This window comes from Diceros bicornis, chromosome 21 (assembly GCF_020826845.1).
Source record: "Diceros bicornis minor isolate mBicDic1 chromosome 21, mDicBic1.mat.cur, whole genome shotgun sequence".
Classification (NCBI taxonomy): domain Eukaryota; kingdom Metazoa; phylum Chordata; class Mammalia; order Perissodactyla; family Rhinocerotidae; genus Diceros; species Diceros bicornis.
The window spans coordinates 44,390,363-44,406,660 of NC_080760.1; the positions used below are offsets into that span (position 1 = coordinate 44,390,363).

General features: G+C 36.8%; 1 protein-coding gene across 7 annotated transcripts in view; it reads right to left on the reverse strand.

Annotated features, from left to right (window-relative positions):
• Positions 1-16,298, reverse strand: part of CYRIB (CYFIP related Rac1 interactor B) — a 144,894-nt gene that overhangs the window by 53,169 nt on the left and 75,427 nt on the right. The window lies entirely within an intron of this gene.

The following is a 16,298-nucleotide window of genomic DNA, read 5'->3' on the forward strand; positions in this document are numbered from 1 at the left end:
TATACACACATATCTATCTATATCTCCTTGGATTAACTCAACAACTATATACAGAGGACCTACTAAGAATAAGGCATTATGTTAAGCCCTGGGAAACACCATTAGGTGATAACCTAGCTGTCACCCTCAAGACACTCAAAGACTAATAAGTGTACCAAGGAAAATATACAGTTCTCAATACAGCTTATGAAGCAGGAGATAACAAGGGAAGAAAATTAGTAATTCTTCTTTATTCCTCTAACAATGGCCTAAAATTATCAAAGGAGGCATATTTCTATATTCTTATCACAGTTTAAGTTCATTTAATTTCAATCAATTAAAAAATCAGTTTTACTACAGGTACAAAGATCTTTATATTTCATGAACCTAATATTTGCCAGAGGCACATCTGGCAAAACTCAAGTGAACTAAAGTCCTCTGTAGAACTGGTTTTACTATTTCAAAGCCTAACACAATTTTATGTAAAATCAAATCTTCAGGATGTGTATATTCTAACCTTGCAACTAAGAGCAACTATAGCCACTATAACAAACTAGTTTAGTTCACACAGTGAAGAGAAACATTTCACTAATATAACTAGTCACCTGTATGTGAAAATTTCTTTCCCTGATTTAGTTTATTCTATAACCCAAGAGTCCTAAATTTAACAAACATATAATTTCTATGTATAAAAGTGCTTGGTAACATCTTGAGGGGATGGGGCACTGCCTTCCAAGATGGTAAGTGATCTGACACACACACTGTCTTCCAAAGACTGAAATGTGGCCCTGTATCTCTGACACATAAACAAAAATATGGGTCCAGGAACTAACAGATGGAAGTAGAATTGGCAACCTTAGGCTCCACTGGATTAGAAATTCTGATTCTGGGGGAAGAGAGACGAGGTTTCTGCCAGGAGACACAGGAAGAATTCTGAGGCAACAACTATCATCTGGTCATTTTGGACTCCTTACTTTGGACTGGCATGCTGAGGAAGGAGTTACCATATTGTGGGGGTGGGGAGGGGGGTCCTGTAAACTGACCCTAACAACCATGAGGACTTATTGCTGCTGCTACACAATGCGGACAGGAGGGAGTATACTGAGAACCTAGAAGATTAGACTGGGGCTGCCATGCTCAGTGATAACTGTAAATGGGCAACTGCAGCAACTACAGCCAGACAAGGATAAAGCAACTATGGGCACTGATCCCTTGGGGAAGAAGGCCTTGGTCACTCTACCAGGAAAATGCCTCAATCTGAAAGTGCTGGCTGAAGGTGATGAAAATCTAGAACGAGTACTGGAGGACTGAAATAATGAACAATATTCCACTAACCCTCCTGTTATAAGTGTAATGTAGAAACTGTGGCCAGCCATCACCTTGAAAGCTTTGTAGCAGAGTGGACTAAATGGCTCTTAATGGAAGGTACAAGGGGGTGGGGTGTAGGGGACACCTCTTGTGTGCCGCCTCACATTTTCACTCCAGCTGAAGCACCTCCCCTTAGGTGCACTACTGGGGCTCACTTTCTGTTCACAGGCTTTGCAGTAAGAGATGCCTACAGGAACTTGTCAGCCATCCTGACACATATACAAATCTAGAAGTGTGAAGGCGTTAACACCAACACCCTGTGGGCAACCTTTGACCAATGGGGGATGGGATCTGGTAGATAAATACCCTCTTCTGCCCACCCAGAGGCATATGCGTCATGTCTTCTCAGAGGGCTTCCTCAGGATCAAGCCACAGTTGCTCACAGAAGTGACTGGGTCAACAAATGCACCCTTGGATTGATTTTCCTTCCTTCCTTCCTATTTCACTTGCCCCCTTTCTCCGACTTCTGTTTCTTACTAACAGGTCCCCAAATAAACTACCTGCCTTAAAACTCCCTGCCTTCCCTGTCTCAGGCTCTGCTTCTGGGGTGAAACCAGGTCAAGACACTTGTCCTTCAGGACACCACGCTCCCTTCCTTTTCTGTCCTACTTCACCAAATGCTCCTGCCTCATCTCCTTTGCTGAACTTCTCTCACATCCCTGAATGCTGATATGCCCCAGGGCTCAGGCCTGGGCCCTCTGCTCCCTTTGTGATCTCATTCCATCTGATGGTTTTATGTATCATCTATATATCTCAAATTTATTTATCCAGTCTAGACATTTCTCTCCAACTTCACACTCTATAGCCACTACTCAATATCTCCACTAGGATGTTTTAATAGATACCTCAAACTTAACACGTCCTGAACTGAACTCTTCATCTTCCCTCTCCAAACCTGATCTACCTGCAGTCTCCCTCATCTCAGTTGATAGCGCCTCTATCCTTCCAGTTGCTCAGGTAAAAACCCTGGACTCCTCCGCAACTACTCTTTCTCACACATTCAACATTCTACTCTAACTCTCACTACCTAAAATCTTCACGCCTACTATCCTATCTCCTATAAACTCAAAGTTCAAGGTTCAGCTGCATTAGCAGTTTTAGATCTACTATTACTTCCCGTATTCAAGAGCCTCTAGAATAGGGGTTGCAAAGTTAAATGCATATGGGGTTGGATGGAGCCACGTTAGAAGTGCTAAGTAGGGCAAACAAAGGTGTATGTCTAATCTAAAAGATGCCACTGCTATTAACATGCCATGCTAAAAAAATGCAGGTGATCCAGTGCTGGATATTCATATAAAATAATTTTTAGATATTATCAACTAATTAAGTAAGTTTCACACTCAGTAGGCCAAAAGAAATAGTCTGAGAGCTATATTTGGTTGATGAACCACCAGTTTGCAACTTCTGCTCCAGAACTTTATATTCTCTATAATTTTTATGTTATTAACCCTAAATTTTTTACTTTTCTCTATCAGTTAGGAGATAAATGGGAGCTATTTATGTTCAAAGCCTAACCACTCTGGCTTTCCTCAAAAGCTCCTCTTGAATCAATGTTACTACAAATGGAATGAATAAACACATTTTTGCTTTTTCTGCCAAAGAAAAACCTCCTTCTCTAAGGCCGACTGCAGCTACCCAGAAATAAACAAAACAAGTGGCTTGGCTGGCCACTTTCATGAACCACAGGAGAAAAACCAGTGCCACTTGCATAAAACCATGGGAAAAAATTCTATTTATCCTAATTCTTAATAAATCAAAAAATAATAAAAGACTTGCAATTGTTTTCACTCTTAGAAATCAAATGCCAAGTCATAAGTAGAGAATATTAGATAATATATAAATCAGATAATCTAAATTCCAGAATCTAGATCTGGAAATCCAGAAAGTTAGAGGTTCTTCAAGTACATTTGTAAAACTTCTTTGCTTCCAGCAAAACATAAAACATAAGAGTTATGACTTGAGAGCATGTCAACCACATTTACAGCTTTGCAGTATTTCAAATGATGGTACATAAATCTAACTGGTTAAGCAACCTAGACTGCATTCCTCCTTCATTTGGGTATACGATAAAATCTAACTGAATTCAATTTGTTTAAGCTCCCCTTGACATATACAAAGCAATATTTTTTGTGTGTGTGTGAGGAAGATCAGCCCTGAGCTAACACCCATGCCAATCCTCCTCTTTTTGCTGAGGAAGACCAGCTCTAACATCTATTGCCAATCCTCCTTTTTTTTCCCCCAAAGCCCCAGTAGATAGTTGTATGTCATAGTTGCACATCCTTCTAGTTGCTGTATGTGGGACGCCGCCTCAGCACGGTCGGACAAGCAGTGCGTCAGCGCGCGCCAGGGATCCGAACCAGGGCCGCCAGCAGCGGAGCACGCTCACTCAACCACTAAGCCACGGGGCCGGCTCCCTACAAAGCAATCTTAAAAGCCATCTTAGAAATAGAAGAGAATACTTGAATTAAAGGGCCTAGTGACCATGTTCCCAGATCAGACGATATTATAAAAGTGCATTATTATATCATTCCAAAAAATATCTAAGTTAGTTTTAATTTAAGAACTTGAAAAGGTTATTCTATATCCATTCAAGAAAAAAGAAACATGCAGGCCTATAAAAATTTTTTGAAAAACAAATGAGAAGGACCAGTCCTACTCATTAATAATTAAAACTGTGTGGAACTGGTATAAAGTCAGGAAAAGAGAACAAAGAAATCAGAATAGGTCCAACTGTATATAAATGTAAAAAAATATACACCAAATGTTTACCGGAAAGTCTATTATGGTTATAGTACCAAAATAGATACCCTAGGAGATGCTATGATGAAAAAGACTGACTGCCCTCTCTAGAAGCGTCTAGTCTTACTGTAGCAATTAAAATGTTCAAGGTAAAAACGAAGTAGCACGAGAAATATCTACACACAGAGCTAAACATAGGCAATTAAGAGAAGAGATTTCAGTCAGCCAGGGGTAGAGCATGGCAATCAGGTATTAAGATTTTATGGAGCCTTGGTAGCTGAGACAGATTTTGAGGAACCAACAGGATTTGGACAAGCAGGAAAACAAAGTAGAAGGTTCAAAGAGAATATTTCACGTGAGGAACGTATAAAGAAATCATCACAGGGCAATGAAGAAAGAAAACTTTATTTAATAAATGGTACTAAAATAATCCCATGGAAAATTGAGACACAACTTTCTCAGCCCATATATTCTAGATGGACTAGTTTAATTTCTCAAAACTAAATCTCAAAAAATAGAGAATAATACCTTACTTATCTTTAAAGGAGTAGTTGAAGCACTATAAGAAATTTAAAATGGAAAACAGAATCAATCATATAAAAATTAAAAGCGAAATCCACAACATTTTAATAGTTCACGTAAATGTACATAAAATCACATCAAGAGAGAAAGAGTATCACGAGAATTTGTAAGAGAAAGCAAAACAGTAAACATATATACCAAAAAAATTTATATTCCATAATAGTAAAAAGGAAATACGATATAAGCAAAGTGGTTTAGAGCACTGTTTCTAGAACGAGACAGATCTGAGTTGAGTTTCTACTTATTTAAATTAAGTTCTTCAAGCATCTGTTTTGTTGGAGATTCCCACTTATTTAAATTGTTACCTGAGCATCAGTTTCCTTTATTTGTAGAATAGCAAAAATAATCTCAAAAATTATGTGAAAATTAACGGAAAAGCCAGTTTTGTGGAACATGGGCACTACTTTTCTTATTTCATATTAAAATTACAGTATATACACATATCTATTTTGACATTCTATCTCAAGTACAGTACACTTAAGAATATCCACGTCTCAGACACACTAGAGCTTAAATACCTGAATATAAATCTCAGGCTTCTATGTCATTTTATGCCTTGATTACTACCATGAAATAGTTTCATCAGAAGAGAGTGTGAAGGTTACATTAAGAGCCTCCCTCCTTGCTATATCCAGAACTACATTTTCTATATAGATAAACAGGTGTATATAATATATATAATCAATCTTGATATTATGTAATAACTACCTTATATAATTATATAATGCTTTGATATTACATATCTTAAATATCAACTTATTTTCACATTTTAAAATTGGCACTATCAGGAAATTGTTAACCTCTATTGCAAACCCATGCTTCAGAAGATATAAATTAACATTTCTCATTAGTCTGAACAAGTTGTATTATCTCCAGGAAGAAGTAAATTTACAAGTAATAGCTGAATAGATAACTCCAGGTCTTTAGAACATGACTATTTTTGTAGGTTCTAAAAATTTCTTATAATTTTAATTTTCCCTTTTATTATAAGAGCAATACATGCTTACTATACAAAATGTATAGAGAAAGAAGAAAGAAAAAAAAATCACTATCTGCAATCCCACAACCAAAGGTTAACCACTTGTAACAATTTTATTCCCTTCTAATTTTCCTTCTATGCATATTTTTACACAATTGAACACCATTTTCTTTGTATGAGTCCTGTTTTTTTATCATTCACACCATAAGCAATATTTTCACATCATTAAAAATCCTTCCAAAGTCATTATGTACCATTCTATGATATAGGTATATCACATTTTTTTCAAACACTTTCCTACTGTTGGACAAGCCATATCCTCGGCCTCCAAAAGCACATAAAGACTTTGCGCAGATAGGAAAAAGTTATCCCACTCTCAAATTACGAACTGGTCATTTTAGTGTACAACCTGAATACTACATAAGGTAGTTCTGCCTGGGCTGGGGTTCCAGAACCCAACAAGCAATAGCCTTGGCTGTGCATACACGTGTCCCTGCACACATGGGTCACACTCTTGCCTACTCACAAACATAACCACTGGACCACAAGGCACAAACATGCCTAAGCCCGTGCCAGGTATGCTTGCCCCAAATCTCTCAGATGAGACTACCACATAGGTCCTGTCAAATACAAGGGAGGGGATAGCGTTAGAGAGGATGAGAAGCATCCTCTAGAGGGAGGCAGGCAAGTGAAAGAAATAACCTCAAGGAGTGCCTGGAGCTCAACCTGGACAAGACACTGCTGTACACGACACTGCTGTACACATCAGCGAGATCAGGGAGCGTACTCATACGAGCTCTCCTAAGTTTGGGCACGCCGCAGGTGCCGGTGTGGGTTTATATCCCAGGCAACCACTGCTACAAGACATGACCAGAAGGCCCTGATCCCTTAACCCACACATGATCCCAGAAATGACACATCTACATTGTGCCTGACATACCCATAGATGTGGCATCCTTGTGCAGAGGACAATGTATCACCCTGCATAATTATCCTGGCTATGACCAACACAAATCTTTGTTGAAATAACTTAAACGCTTTTAGGATATGTTTTTAGAGATCTTGATGTCTAATGCCAAAGTGCTTTCCAAAGATATGTTCCAATTTATACTGCCGTCAGAACCAAGCATGGGCCAATATCACAGCATCCTGGACATGAACTTCATTGTTTAAAAAGTATGCATGTGTACACAAAGACACACACACAATATAGTGCCTTCTTTCACACTGTTTTTTATTGAACTACTAATGAGGTCAACTATTTTTTCTCCGCATTTGTAAAACTAGTCCTTTCTCATTTTTCTATTAAGGCCTTATATAAGAGGATCACTGCTTGAATTTTTGGATCATTCAATCGAAGTTCAATGTTTGAACTTCCTGGGTCATTCAATATAAACGTATATGATCAAGTTAGATACAGTCTTTTTAAATTATCCCTCTGTCTACTTGGCTGCCATTTCATAATTACTTACTGTGTTTGAGACACTGTGCTAAGCACTATGCATGATTTATTTAACTGAAGCCTAAAAATCTAATGAGATAAAATTATTAGCCTCTTTTCTTTGATGAGAAAACAGAGCTTTAAAAGGTTAAGTAGCTTCTCCAGAGTGGGGGGTGGGGGGGAGGGTCGGCAGGGAAGGAGAGAGTGAGAATCATTTTTCAGGAAACAACTCTGTTCAAGTAATAACGGTTACAAAATTCCTTTCTGTAAAATAACTACTACTTCTCCACTAATTTCTATAATTAAAAATTAAAAATAATTATAAAATAACTCCTTAAAAAATAAACGACAACAGCATGACTGGAAAACCTGAGGCAAGGGCTAGATTAAGATCATCGCCAGGCTTTGGGAACATTATGCGGAACGCTCTTAGTTCTGGATCTCCTGGTCACTGTCAACACCTTGCCCTGATTACTGTGCTTTCTACAACAGGACTTTTCTGATACCTCAACTCAGGTATGTTTTGGAATATATAGCAATAAACAGACAGTAAGATGCATTTGACCAGCAGGTGCTGAAATCATGACAACCTAAAGATTCCACAGGTTTAAGATATATTCTGTAACACAAATACATACCCTAGATTCTGCAACTCTATAAGCTCAAATTCTGTAAAATTAAATGCTTTTTAAAAGAAAAGATACAAGTAGAGTTTTTAGTGTTGTTCATTTAATCTGTTCAAAACCCCTTATAAAATTTACACACATGATTTAATTTTAAAGGAATGGTAAATAAGAAGAGAGGTAATAACATAGGAAAAATAAAGCTTTACAATTCTACACATAAGGAAAATATTTTCCCCAGGGTCAATTTTAGAAAAGAGTAAATAAATACCTACTTAGTTTTACACATCCTACTAAAAATATACGTGCCCCCAAATTATCATGTCATTGCACTAGAACTGAAATGACTGTCCTTTCCAGTTTCCTGTCCTGTTTCATCACCCCACCCCTCCCACCACCACCATTCTCTCCACACCTAGTCTTACTCTCAAATTAAACAGTTAAAAAAAAAAATCATGACCAAATTTGGCTCATCTCAGAAATGCAAAGTGAGTTCAGAAAAACCTACAAACTGTTTTTCACCACATTAACAGATTAAAGAAAAAAAACCCCATATGATCAGCTCAAAAGCTGCAGAAAGAGCTTTTCATGAAAGCTATGCTCACTAGTAACTAAAAAAAAAAAATTTAACGAAGTAAGAATAAAAAGGATAAAAGGAATCTACCTCTACCAAAGCCTATAAACATCTTTTTTTTTTTTGGTGAGAAAATTAGCCCTAAGCTAACATCCGTTGCCAATCCTCTTCTTTTTGCTGAGGAAGACTGGCCCTGGGCTAACATCTTCTACTTCCTCTACTTTATATGTGGGATGCCTACCACAGCACAGCTTGGTAAGCGGTACGTAGGTCCGAACCTGCAAACCCCAGGCCGCCGAAGCAGAGCACGCGAACTTAACCACTACGCCACCAGGCTGGCCTCAATAAACAGAATTCTTAAAGAAAAACTGTTAGAAATTTTCCCTTTAAAAATCTTAAGTGAGACAAGCATGTCCACTATCACTACTTCTATTCAACACTGTACTGCAGGTCCTAGCCAGTATTAAAGTCAAGAAAAAGACACTAAAGGTTAAAAAAAATTTTTAAGGAAAAAACAATCCATGAGGTTGGGAATATTATTATCAATATGAAAACCTCAATTGCATTTCTATTCTCAAGTAGAAGGCACAAAAGATAATTTTCCCCCACAGACACAATTTATAGTAGCAAGAAGAAATATAGTAACTAGGAATAAGCCTAACAAAAGCTGTGCAATATCTGCATAGCAAAAATCATAAAACTTTATAGAAAGCCATGATAACATCATGCTCACAAAGAGGAAGACATAATACTGTAAAAATGTCAATTCTCTCCCAAATTTATATAAATATTAAATGCATTTCCAACCAAAATCCCAAAAGGATTCTTTTGTGAAACTTAATAAGCGGCTTCTAAAATTTACATGAAAAAGCCAAAACTCAGGCACAGTCAATTTGACCAAAGAATCAAGTGAGACAACTTGCCCAATCAGATATCAAGATGTAAAATAAAACTACAGTAATTAAGACAGGATGGTATTAACATAAAGACAAACTGGCAAATGAAAGAGAACACAGAGTCCAAAAGCAGAATATATAGTCCAGAAACAAATAAATACACAGATGAAGGATAAGTAGGTAAATGTTAAGGGACCGCACAGCAGATCACTCGGGAAAAGAAGGGACAGTGGCATAAATGGAGCTGGGGTAGTTGACTATTCATATAGAAAAAAATAAAATCCCTATCCTACACCATACATGTAAATCAATTCTGATGGGATTAAAGATTTAAATTTGAAAGGCAAAACAAACTTTTAGAAAAAAATATAGGAATGGTTCTTTAAGATTCCAAGGTAGGGAAGGAGTGCTTAATGTAAATAAAATACTAAAGGCATTAACTACAAATGAAAAGACTGATAAATTTGATCCTATTAATATCAAAAACTTCTGCTTATCAAGCCACTTTAAGAAAACTAAATATATAAATCACTAAGCTATCGGAAGACACTGGCAACACATGTAACAGAGAAAGGATTAGTTGTCTAGTATCTAAAGAACTGCTAAATTCAATAAGAAGAAGACAAAGAAATCGATAGCAAAATGGACCACAGTCAGAAGAGGCATTTCAAAAAAAAGAAACAAAAGGCAAATCCTCAGCCTTGACACTTATTAGCTAAAACCAAGTAAAATATCATTTTATGCCCATTAAATTAGTAAAAATTGAGAAATTAACAATATTAAGTGTTGACAAAAATGTATATCAATAGCTACTTTTAGATACCCAACATGTAGCATTATAAACCGTTACAATCACTTTAGAAAACTTTGGCATTATCTTATTAAATTAAACACTGAATATACCCTATAATCTAACAATCCTACTCTGAGGTATACACCTAGAGAAACTCTTGTATATGATTGCCAGGAGAAATGTACAAGCATGCTCAAAGCAGCATTACTTAATTTTCTTTTTTTTTTTTTGGTGAGGAAAATTGTCCCTGAGCTAACACCTGTTGCCAATCTTCCTCTTTTTGCTTGAGGAAGATTGTTCCAGAGCTAAGATCTGTGCCAGTCTTCCTCTATTTTGTATATGGGACACCACTCATGGCTTGATGAGCAGTGTGTAGGTCTGCACCCGGGGTCAGAACCCATGAACCCCAGGCTGCCAAAGTGGAGTGCGCAAACTTAACCACTACACCACCAAGCCGGCACCAAAGAAGCATTATTTTTTTAAAGAGGGAAAAAAAAAAACACAAAACACTGGAAACAACCTAAATGCTCATTGATAGGAGAATAAATAAATTGTGGCTTTTTCACGTAATGAAAACTTACAGGGCAGTAAAATGAGCTACACCACCTGCGAGAATAAGGACAAATTTTAGAAACAATGATGAATTCATGAAAAGGCTAAGACCACATAATTTTTATATAGCTCAAAAAAAGCAGCAAAACTAAAATATACACTATTTAGGGATACAGACATGTGATTTTTCTTTTAAAGCTATAAAAGTGATAAACACAAAACTCAGGAAAGCATTTTCCTCTGGAGTGGGGGAGGTGTTTGGGAAGGAGACTGTATAAGGAAGGAACAAAGTAACTTCCTAGATCCTAAATTAGTGGTGAGTTCATGGACTTCCACTTTATGCTGATTAATGCTTTATAACCTACATATGTTTCACATATTTTATACGTATCAAATACTAAAATAATTTTAAGGCCAAATGAGGAAGCATTCAAAGGCTAGCACGGGAGGTTAGGCTATAGTCTGCACAAAGGAGAATGGTACAATTTAATACCTTGACTTTCACGGATCTGCTCCATTTTCAAAATGATGCCTAAATACCTCAGAAGCTTATAAGACAAGCCTTGGCTTTTCCTAAGGTGTTATAATTACAGTAAAAGCCTTCTCTTCCATCATAATCAGAACTAGAAGTTGTTCAATTAATTCAAATTCTTGACTGAGATCATTTATATATATGTTATATATGCACATTCATTAGCTAATCTTTTTATGAAGACCAAGGCATATTCTCTGAATACAGGTCACTGCTAGAGTACTGAACAGTATTTCCTGCATAGCCTACTGAGCTTCTTCAAGCTACCTCTGGTGAAGGACAGCTGTTTTGCTTTAAATTTTCCATCCATCATGGTCCAATACTTTTGTAAAAATTACTAGGAAAAAAACCCCAGAATACTAGAAAAACGAAGTTTTTAAAAGACATGCAAAATACAAATCTCAATTCTTTGCAGACTGGCAACAGTTTATGAAACTGGTCCTGGTTTGCAAAGTGTACCATGTAAAGCATGTACTCTGGAGCCAGACCGTCAGGCCTAGCATTGGACAAGTTCATGTCTCCCCGCCTTCCTTTGCTTATCTGTAAAGGGGATAAAAGTAATACCTACTTGACTGGGTTATTGTGAGGAGTAAATAAATGAATATGTGTTTAGCACTTCAAACAGTTCCTGACATACAATAAGGAACTCTATAAATGTAAGTTGATCCTATCATTATTATTACTGTTTAAACCATACCTATAAATATATTTCTTCTAAAATGTCTAGCTGTCTCTTTAAAATGTAATGGGAAATGAAGATACCGAAAATACAGAATGCTTTAGAGTTTCATAATTTTCTCCAATCTTTTATATCAATATCAGTGACCAACCACATCACTTTCTTCAAAGTTCGTCAGTGACTGGTCACTGAACATCTGTTATTCAGGTGATGCACAGACTGCAAAGTGTGTAGCTGTGTTTCCTCCTTGTCTCCCAGTGACAAACTCATGACATTTTACAAAAAGGGATAACCAAACAAGGGAATTTGGCAACAAAGGTAAAAGTGCAGTAAAGAAACAAAAGCAGTAATGCTGGAAGTCAAACTCTAATAGAACACAAATGGAGTTACAGAAGAAAGAGCTGACTGTGAGAATGCCAACAGTGCCACCATCAGAGACTAAACATGTAGTCAGAGGAACTTTGTGACGGCCAACTCAACATAAAGAGGAAGGTAGTCATGATGAAAAGGATGAAGACATCCCAGAAGGGACACCAGTAACAAAAATCATATTAAAGTAACTCTTGATATATTTCATGACATTGGGAGTGCAATGGATAAAATGTTAGAAGGTGATCCAAACTAAGAAGGAAATATAAAGGAACGATGTTCCCCTCCAATACTGTAAGCTATACAAGGAAGAAGAAAGCAGGTGATTGCTCACTTTTAATTACAATAAATACTGCTAGACCTAACCTATGTAAAAAACACATAAATATCAATAGATTTAACCTATACAAGCAAAAAGAAAATGGTCTCTCTTGGAAGCAAAGAACACAAAGGCCATCAGGTCCTTTTCTACAATTGTGGTACTTTGAAGAGTACCTCTGAAAATTACACTTGATAGTAACAGAAACATAGACAAGTCCATGGTTGGAAAATCCAAAGTCCCAAAGCTAAGTTCACATCTTAATTTGCCATAGCTATTTTTTCTATTGCTGGAAATATGTAACATAAGCAAGTTATTTAGCAACAATATCCTGAAGTGCCAAAAATCAAGACAATGCGCTATAAAAGTATGTATTTAAGTGCAACATGTTCTCAAACTTCTGGGTCTGAATCGCGTATCACAAATTTCAAAATACATGGCTGTATTATGAGTCACCTACGCAATTTTTTTAAGTAGCCTTATTCCATATACAGTCATGCATTGCTTAACAATGGATACATTGTGAGAAATGCGTCGTTAGGCTATGTTGTCATTGCATAAACACGATAGAGTGTACTTACACAAACCGAGAGGTATAGCCTACTATACACCTAAGCTATATGGTACTAATCTTATGGGACCACCATCATATATGAGGTCCATCCATGGACCGAAATGTCACTATGTGGCGCATGACTGTACTAGAATGAAAAATCAACATATGCAAAAGAAAACTAGGAACCACTAATAAAATCAAATGCACGCATCTCACTCTTAAAATTTTTTAATCCTTAATATATCATTAGAAATTAGTGAACTAATTTACAAAATCTGGCTGGTTTAAAAGGTAATTTATGTTGCTTACAAGTAACATAAGCCAGTGTATCATTTAGTTCAGGCTACTGCAGCGTGATGTCAATCAGGCCAGCATTACAGACCTGATCCACATTTGGCCTGTAAGCTTCAGAGAGAAGCTCTGTGCCTGGGTTGTCATATATATTGCTCTAATTCCAGAGAGTTCTATGACCAAAACAAATATTTAATAAACTTCCTGACAAAAATAAGGATCCACATATAATGTAATTTGACAGAAAGAGCACATTAGCTTTTTAACTTTGAGCAAGAATCTTAAGTCTCTCAAAACTTCAATTTCTTCATCTGTAGAAAGGAAGATAATACCTACTCATAAGAGAGACTCAAAAAATGAGGGACACCTATTATATTGTCTGGCTCTTTTCCCAGGTCTTACCTGTCACATTAGGCCAAAAGCATCTTCTCTGCGTAGATGCTATTACTACCATCCTTGTACTAGTTCTAATGGCCCAAAGAGTTTAAGCAGAACCAGAAAGTTATGGAGTTTCTGTTTGCCAATTCAACAAGTATTAAAATCTTTATTGCGTCTCCAGCAGTGCTTGAGATACAAAGAAATAAGACGATCTTTATCCTGAAAGAGGTTAGTGACTTCCTGTGGAAATAATATTTGCACATATAAAAAGTAACAAGTCCATAACAATTCTGTCCACACTAGATTACTATTTCAAATCACAACAGAAATTTAGAGAACAGGACAGTATGAGAGAAGGTACATTCCAAGTGTGGGTTAAGTATCTTTTCATGGGCCCCACGACACATCATATCACTTATCAAAATGTTTGGCTCTTTCCCAGAACTGAAAGCTGTTATCACAGCCTATTCACTGTTATTTTATCCCCTGCACTAAGCAGAAAGCCTGACACCTTTAGTCTCCACTGTGCACATGCTGAATGAGCGGATGAGTGAACAAGCAAACAAGTGATAAAAGATTTAAGGAGACTGGAATAAATGCGACTTGTTTAGAGTTTTGGCCCCATTAGACTGGGCATTCTGCTAAAAAGATTTGTTTGGGAAAATGAGAGATAAGGAGAGATCAATATAAAGGTAGTAGATAACTGATAAAATTTAGAAAAATGTATAATTTCTTCTATTAAAAAGTAATAGAGACTTTAAATAAAGCACTCTAACGTGTCCAACACGATTTTATAGATGATGGTTTTTCCAGGCTGACAAAACAACTCAATTGCAACAAGCTAGATAACCACTTTGGAGAGATACTCTGTATCTGATATGTGATATTACTGCATAGCAATCTGTCTTGTAGCAATCAAATAATAGATTTTTAAAAGCCTATAAAGGGCCGGCCCCGTGGCTTAGCGGTTAAGTGCGCACGCTCCACTGCTGGCGGCCCGGGTTCGGATCCCGGGCGCGCACCGACGCACCGCTTCTCCGGCCATGCTGAGGCCGCATCCCACATACAGCAACTAGAAGGATGTGTAGCTATGACACACAACTATCTACTGGGGCTTTGGGGGGAAAAAATAAATAAATAAAATCTTAAAAAAAAAAAAAGCCTATAAAAAATGCTTTGTCACATAATCTTAAAAAAACATGCTGAACTGCTTCCTAATGGCAATTTAACAAAGATTAGTAGAGGACCTCCAATAAGCTAGGTGTACAAAATGCTGAGTAAGACAAGACCTGCCCTCCAGAAGCTCACAGTCTCTGAGATGACATGTAAACAAATTACCACAATACAGGTTAACTAGGCAAAATGCTATACCAAAGTTCTGTGGATAAAGTGCTATGGGTAAACAGATGAGGGAGTAACAGAATTATGTCTAGAGCACAGCGTCAGAGAAAGCTAAAGAAGGGTTGACGTTTGAGTTTGCCTGGTATGTTTAAAAAACATCCCCACTAACAACTCCCAAAGACATTTTTCATATGCTTTAAATTAAGTAAATCAATTTTTTTAGGATTTGTATAAGCATATCCACTAACCTGGAAAAGGAGAATATTCTCTCCTCCTAAAAGGGGTATTTTAAATGCTATCCATCTGAGTGCTAACAAGGCGTACATAATAGATTAACTTAACACTAAAGCCCTTAAGAAAAAGGCTTTGTTAGACTGAAGCAACATCAAGCATTCCACAGAACAATGGATAAGATTTTTCAGTCCCACCAAATACAAAAACCACGCCAATTTTTTCAACAATTACTATTCTACTTGCTATGCGTGTTTGAACCTTAATCTGCTTGCCCTTCTTTTATTTCAACTTATTGAAGAGTTTAGATAATTCCAGATATTGACCATTCAAGCCTGAACTTACAAACAAATGAGGGGAAAACACTTTCAAAAAATGACATGTTCTATTCTAAAAATTACTCTTTAATGACCAAAGAGTATATATTTATGTGTTAAATATATCTTTATCTTTAAAACACATAGTCCAACATGCAACACATCCTGGGATGAAATAGGCTTTTTCCTGTGTCTATCTTCTCCTCTTTTAAAAACAACCTTACGTGTCTCACAGGCTTTTTCTCCTAAGAATGAAAGTAGCCAAATGATATCTAATGGGTTCAACAGTTAAACATCAATACACACAACCACAAAAGCAATCGCATCATATACATCAATTTAATTTCTCAAAAGAGCTGGTAATTCTTTAGTGGAACTTTGTTTTTCCTAACTTTTAGAGCTTTCGCAGAGATAAATAAGTGGGAAACATTCAGTATTTCCAGATTTTGGCAAACACATGTACACTGCCCTGCAGTGCCTTTTATGCAGTAAGAAGGGACTGTCATTTCCTGAAATCACTGTCAATACGCACACATACTATTTTGTGCTACATGCTCAAAACAGTGTATTTGAGTGTTTTTATTCTCAAAACATTAGTATAAACACAAGAATAGAAAGCAAATCAACAAATTAAAACTTCAAGCCACACAGGGAAGAAACTAGTATTGTGCTAGCTTTATTTCACAGACAAACACAGACAAAATGATTTAATAGATAAATACCCACACACCAAATGAATGTATCATTGCAATACTTCTA